The sequence below is a fragment of the Parambassis ranga genome, chromosome 1, assembly GCF_900634625.1.
Source record: "Parambassis ranga chromosome 1, fParRan2.1, whole genome shotgun sequence".
NCBI classification, from domain to species: domain Eukaryota; kingdom Metazoa; phylum Chordata; class Actinopteri; family Ambassidae; genus Parambassis; species Parambassis ranga.
The window spans coordinates 16,515,938-16,523,401 of NC_041022.1; positions in this window are offsets into that span (position 1 = coordinate 16,515,938).

The following is a 7,464-nucleotide window of genomic DNA, read 5'->3' on the forward strand; positions in this document are numbered from 1 at the left end:
GGCTCAGAAAGGACGTTAAGTTTGGTGAGAGACCGTTTCTTTTGGCCCAAAATGCAAAGGGACATTGAGCACTTTGTCACTAAGGGTTGTGAGTGCCTAAAGAAAAAAAAGCCAAATAGACAGAGACGTGCCCCCATGCAGAGTATTGAGACTACTCACCCATTCCAATTAGTCTCGGTTGACTTTCTGCACCTGGAACAATGTAAAGGTGGTTGCGAGTATATTCTTGTTGTCATAGATCACTAGACTCGTTTTGCTCAAGCATATGCAACTACTAACAAGACTGTGGCAGATAGGTTGTTTAATGATTTTTGTCTCAAATTTGGTTTCCCTGAAAAACTACACCATGATTTAGGGAGAGAGTTTGAAAATAGACTGTTACATCACCTGAAAGAACTGTCTGGAATCAAGGGGTCACACACAAGCCCCTACCACCCTCAAGGAAACGGACAGACGGAGAGATTTAACAGGACCCTTCTCTCTATGCTAAGAACACTTACCGAAGAGCAAAAATCAGACTGGAAAAGCCACCTTCCCAAAGTCATACATGCCTATAATTGTACTGCTAATGAGGCCACAGGCTATTCTCCATTTTTTTTAATGTTTGGCAGATCACCCAGACTTCCTGTGGACCTCCTGTTCGGCATTGAGCAAGAGGACAGAACTATGTCAACCAATGGGGACAAAGGATGACTGAGGCATACAACATCGCCTCCAGAAATGCAGCTAAGTCAGCTGATAGAGGTAGATTGCAGTACAACAAGAGAATCTATGGTCCACCACTGCAAGTTGGTAGCCGTGTACTGGTAAGAAATGTGACTGAGAAAGGAGGGCCAGGCAAAATCCACTCCTACTGGGAGGACAACATTTATGTCATCAAGCACCAGAAGGGTGAGGACAGTCCTGTATTTGAGTTGGAGCCAGAGAATGGCAAAGGCAGGACAAAGGTGTTGCACAGAAATATGTTGCTGCCCTGTGATTTCCTTCCACCCACGCTGAGCGGAAACCAAAATGGCACAAAAACAAAGAAAAGACACTATGACAAGAAGAGACAAACACATAATGAAACACAAATTCAGGAACCTGGAAGTGGAGAGGAGTCGGATGAGGATATGTCTGATGCAGTTGTGACCTTATCTTTCCCTGAACCCTGCAGTCCCCTGGACCCCATGGTTGCAGAGTTTGTTCCACAGGTGGACAGGGATGTCCTAGTGCCGGAGGAGCCGCTCCAGATGATTGGAGATGCACAGTGGTACCCTATTCACATGCAAACTGCTAAGGGGAATGTGGACAGTGGTTCAGAGACTGAACACACTCTAGAAATGGAGCAGCCACATCAATATCCAAAGAGAGAAAGGAAGAAGCCACAATTGTTTACCTATGACAAACTTGGACAACCAAGGGTCACAGGGACAACAGTATGTTAAAGGTTACTGGCAACCTTGGTGAAAAAAAAAAAAAAAAAAAAAACATTGTAAAGTGCTGATACCTTGTACACCTCTTCCAAATTGGACCACATACACCTAATTGTTAATATAAGTATTGTGACACACATAAACTGCTGGCCGAATATGTGTGAACGGGGAAATAGTTTTTTTTTCTAAAAGGAAACCTAGAAAAGAGCAAATGCCCATACAGAATAGGATGACAAATTCTTGTGGTCGTTTACATGCTGTAAATGTTGGACTCTAAACGTAAATTGATAGAATATCAGGAGAAAACACAACTACAGTGCACGGTAGTTTGGGTATCTCAGTAAAGAAGGTGATCGCCTGTTAAATTGTCCATTCTGTGCCATTAGGTCACATCGTGCTATTATGCAGGGTTGACTATGAGGTACATTTTCATGTCGGGACGACATTTTTTTTGTGGGGGAGAGTGTGAGGGATCTAATGACTTGTGTGTTGTTAAGTTTGAGGTTGTTGTGCAGTTTACAAGCACCCCCTATGTCTACTTATTTATTTCTTCTAGTGAATGTGTTTTGTTTTCATTTAGAATATTTGTTATTAGTGTGGCAGTGCTTTAAATTCCTAGATTACATTGAATGCGTCCCCCGGCAGCTGACGGATCGCTGGTGTGAGGAGCTACCACAATTCTGCGTATAATTGACTAAGAAGGAAGAATAAAACCTTTGTTTCCTATAAGAGGACAGCTCAGTGGTCATTCTTGATCTAAAGCTGCAACATTAACTTGTTCATATTGTAAGTTTAAAAAAGACTAAATTTTATACAAATTTGTTGTGTTTCAAGGAAGTAAAGGCATGTTATTAAAACATTTTATTTACAGAAACATTGTGTTCAAACAATTACACACAATCACAGAAAAAGTCAGAACAAATGTGTCAGGGTTAATATAAGGTGGAAGACACAAATGCAGCTGAGCCGGAAGTATCAGGCAAATCTCAGTGTTTTAATGCAGGCAAGGTTTGGTACACAGGAGTTCAGTCCACGAGGCAGAAGGCAAAGGCAAAACGCAGTAGTCAAATCCAATCCAAGTCACACACAAGAGAATCCAAAACTTACTCGAAAACACGTAGGGAAAATCACAAGAGCGGAAAGGCTACTTGGACGGCTGTGTCGCATGGAAGACTCACAAAACGAATTGGCACAGTGTCACAGGAGGGCGGGAAGACAATAGGACACAGGTGAAGCACATTAGGGCGGAGCAGGTAATCATAGGAGGGGGAAGGGAGCACACATAAGGAAGGGGAAGTCAACAGAACTGAAACACAAGGGGAAGATCAAGTTTCAAAATAAAACAGGAAGTGACTAGTAAAACTAAAATTAATGCAAACGAAAACAGACTAATAAAATAAAAGCCCTGGCTGAAACCATGACAAAATGAGGAAAACTTTCAAACAAGCTGCCGTGATTTGGGCCTTGAGTCAGACTGCCCCATTTACTTAATTTGAACAAACACATTTAAATGTTAATTTAAATTTAATTTATTTTCAATAAATTAAAATCTAAGTAAACGATTTAATGACTTCGAGCCCAAGTAACAGACGTGACTTGTTCGCTGTTAACTCAGCCAACTGTGTTCAGTTTATCACCCATTTGGCTCATCAGTTCACACAACTAGACACAGAGGAAGGCATTTTACTTAAAATTTTACAAATTAAATTGTAAAACTACAATTTACAGTCAATATCCTTCATTTTTCTAATTCATAAAAATCTATATAGAACTCTTAAACAGCTACTATAACTCTAAAACTCTGAAGTACAAAAGTAAAGTGGAGTTTCCCTTCATTACAGTGATCAGTCTTTAACCCACAAAGACTCACAAACACTACACAGACATGATTTACAAAGATAATGTGTCCTGCCAGGAGGAACAAATACATATACTGGATTTTTTCAGCCACTCCTGGTGACTGCAAAGGATTTTCTACACTGGCTGTGAAATCTTCAATTTAAAACCAGAATTCAGTCCTAATGCTACAGGGCGCCAAGCAGCAGGCCAAGAACAGACTAAAGACAGCAGACTCACAGTGAACATGAGGGTCAAGTCAGTGTCAGCAGAGATTCCTTTGATTAGATTAAAAACAGCCTAAAATTATCCCTCATTTAGATGTTCAGTATGGCCACCTTAAACAACACTGACACACACAGGATCCAGACAGACAGCACAGGCAGGAACATTTACTACCAGCAAGACACGTTCAGCAGTTTCAACACACAGCTAATGCCCAATAACCTGATATCAAGCACCACCCCACCCTGCACTCCCTCTCTTTTTAAAATCTTCATGAAGTGACCCTTCACCTTCAGCACAGTATTTCAGCCTTGCTTAATTACAGGCTATCGACTGTCTGTAGCACCTGGCTCAAGCATTGCCATCTAAAATGTACAAGAATCTAAAAGAGATAAAAGTCAGGCTAACCACATTAAATCAATTATATCTATTACAAATGCACAGACTGAAACCTAATTGGTGCCTGACTCCAGTGGTTTGAAGAGATTCCACTTTGTATTGACCTTTGGTAAAGAGCTCTAAACAATTTGAACTGAGATTATTTCTAATCTAGCTCTAATCTGCAAATAAATTACATTTGTCACTCCTGGCTCACGGAAGGCTGACAAGCAAAATACCAAACAGGAGGGATGCCAATTAAGCTGCAAGTTATTAAAACAAATGATCTCAAATATGTGGCCTATATGGGGGCAGAATCAGTAGTGTATGCAAGCTTGGATGTGTGAGTGTTGTAGCTGAGCGCTAAAGTAAAACGACCCAAATGAATGCCCAAACAAAAGTAAAAGGTGGCCGCTGGTGAGCAGGCCAACGCAAGCAACCCCAGAGCAGGCTGAATTCTGTCTGTTTCTGGGGCCTTTAACTTTTGCTCCCAGCTCTGCCTCCTCCTTTCTTTGCTTTTTTTTCCTATTCTCAGGTGTGTTCCTGATTACGGTGCCACCTGGCAGGGGCATGGCCTGCTGGGTTTAAAAGCCAGTCCTTCTCAGCTCTGCCAGCCCTGCTCTGCATTATCTGGACAGTGCTACTTTTTTTCCTCTGATGTTTGATTGAGGTGCTACACTGACTCACTGTTCAATTAATGATAAGGTGCAAACATGACTCAACCATCTTCAAAATGTTCTTCTCATTATCAATATTACAAAATTCAGTGTACATTTGCAGCCCCTCATCACAGGTTGTTTAATCCATCTTAACCAAAGTGTCAGTAAAAGCCCGGATAGGTAGATTTATTAGGTCAATAAGGGTGAAGGGGAAACGAAAAAAAATCCTCTTGTTGCAACCTCTCCGTGACTTAAAGTAGATCAATGGTTGGGGATAACAGATCTAGAGCACCATATCTATGAATGTAACTGGCTTAGGTCAAAAAAAATGTACCATTTTTGAAATCCCATCATGTGCTTATTTTTAACTTCACCATTTGAGTGTTTGTGTTTTATAACCCAGCTCAAACATTTACCTCAGTCATTGGAGATGTTTTTTAGGTTAATTGTTCACAGTAAAAGTACTATGAGGCTGCCAGAGGGGGACTGGTTGACAGCCCTTTGTTCTTGCTGTGAGTGTGTGTAATGTGCAAAACTGTGCAAACGTCCTGGGAATGGATGGAGGCTGCATTGTATGTGGTAGAAAGATGATGTTTGAGGCCACCACCTCTGTTAAGGGAAGGTTTTTCCAGCTTAACATTTTAGAGGAGGAGTCAAGGACTCCTCCTCTAAAATGTGAACAGTGTTGTCCTCAAAGGAGTGTCCTTTGTCTTGGAGGTGATCAGCTGAGTCTTCTCCTGAGGAGGTGGCTCTCCTGTGCTGAGCCATTCATCTGTGGAGTGGTTTCTCCAGTGTACAGATCAGAGCATTCCTCACCGCACGGGACTGCATATATAACATTGCTGTGTTTCTCCCTGGGAATCTTATCCTTCGGGTGAACCAGTCTCTGTCTCAGTGTTGTCATAGGTTTGATGTTTGATGAAGCTGCTTGGATGAGCAGCAAAACGTCTTCAAGAAAACCCTACAAGTCCAGACGCCTTGCTTCAATCTTCTCTACGTATTGTTCTTCACCCTCTTTCTTCTTCTTATTCTTCCGTACGTATTTTGGCGCAGTGTATCTTCAGCATACATTCACCGATTTCAGCCATTCAACTATCACAATGTTCATCTCATAAAGGACCTTCCGGGTCAACTTCAAGTTTTTTTCAAAAAATTATAGTTTTTCAAATATTAGGCAATTTCAGTGTCATTGTTAACATGGGAGTCTATGAGAGAGCCCTTCAACGAGGGTCATCTGCCAAATGTATCTCCTCCTACAAATTTCAAGCTACAGACTCCAGTTTAGTTTTAAAACGCTCATTAGATGCAGCTCTATCAAACTTATATTCAGAATTGTCTAATTCTGAATCGTTTCCGCATGCCAGGCTCTAAAATTTGGAGTGGTTTTTGAGGTCTCCTCTGCTGTTACCATGGTGACAGGCTGACACACAGAGGCATACGACGGTCTGAATTGCTGTCTGATGTCAACAGCAACTTTTAACTAACCTGTTGAATGTGTTCAAAATACTGAAAGTGACATGCCTTAAGTAAAGTCATAATTAAAATACGAAACAGGACAAACTTACTTTTAAACACACTATAATCATAGCTTATTTGTTTATTATTGTTTCTGACGCCTAGATGACATAGTTATCAAGATAGCACGTGAGTTTATACATGTACTGCCAATTAGCATTTGCTAATTAGTTGGCTATCCTTAATACAACATATAAAGCCAACAAAATAAGGGGATCAAGGTGTCAGGTATCTTACTACAGACCATTTAAAGCTAATTGATCAGACTTACAACAGATGTATGATCTCTGTTGCATCAGCCATTTTCTATGTTATTCGGCATAGAGGCATTAGTCTGTCTGTATAGCGGTAATGAAACAGTTTATGCTTCAGTAGTGATAACAAAAAATCACTCTGCATTATTTTTACTTAACAAACTTACAAACTTATATACTGTTTCAAACTAATCCAAATGCTGAAACAGGCTGATTAAATTTACATGGTTTCCTGTATCACTTTTAGATCACTGATGGGACAAACGTCATGAAAGTATGTCAAAAAGGACCTACAGTATACATGTAATGATTATCAACTCAGGTGAGCAGGCATCTTTAGGAGTCATAAGAAAGACGAACTGACCATATTTGCATAATTGATTTGCAAAATGGAAACCAGCATGCAGAAATACAAGAAGAAAGCAGGAACAGAGTAACTAGAGGATGCACATTCAATACCCTGTATTAACATGACATGAATCTGTACACTCACACTCATCACATGAGTACAGTCAGCACAGAGTAATTAGGGTGTTATGAGGGTGGAACTTCCTGATAGAGACAACAGCAATATTACAATGTTTCATACTTTTTTTAGTCAGTCACAGCAGATGACCTAATCACAGGACATGACAACATGGCTAATTTCTATATTTTCTGCCCTTATATTAACATAAACAATTAGCCCCTTTTCTAAGAAAAAAAAACAACATTCTCCATCTTCTTCTTAAAATATAAGTATTTGTGTTTGGTCCTTTAGTATTTGATGCTAAAGTTCAATAATTACTGTAAAATGACTGTAAAAAAGTTTTTAAAAAGTATTTATATTAAGACTCAAAACAACAATTTGACCTTTGGCCTTTGACAAGAAACCCATGAAGAAGAGAAAGGTAAGGCTGAGTTACGTTGCCAATGTTAAGGATAGCATAGATAAATTAGTTATTCCAGTTATCGTATTGATTTAAAAAACAACTGCAAAACAACGGTTTATTTACACCTCTGGTAGTTATTGTTTTTTTTTCTCAGATCTATAGCTAGCCGCGACGGTTAGCTAGCATGCTTCTGTTATCGTTAACTAGCACGGCGTTAGCTAAAAGTTGCCTGGTTAGCAACATACATCGATAGCTAATCCCGATTACTTTCCTACAGGTTTTCTAATTCAAACGGAAACTGACCTGGAGT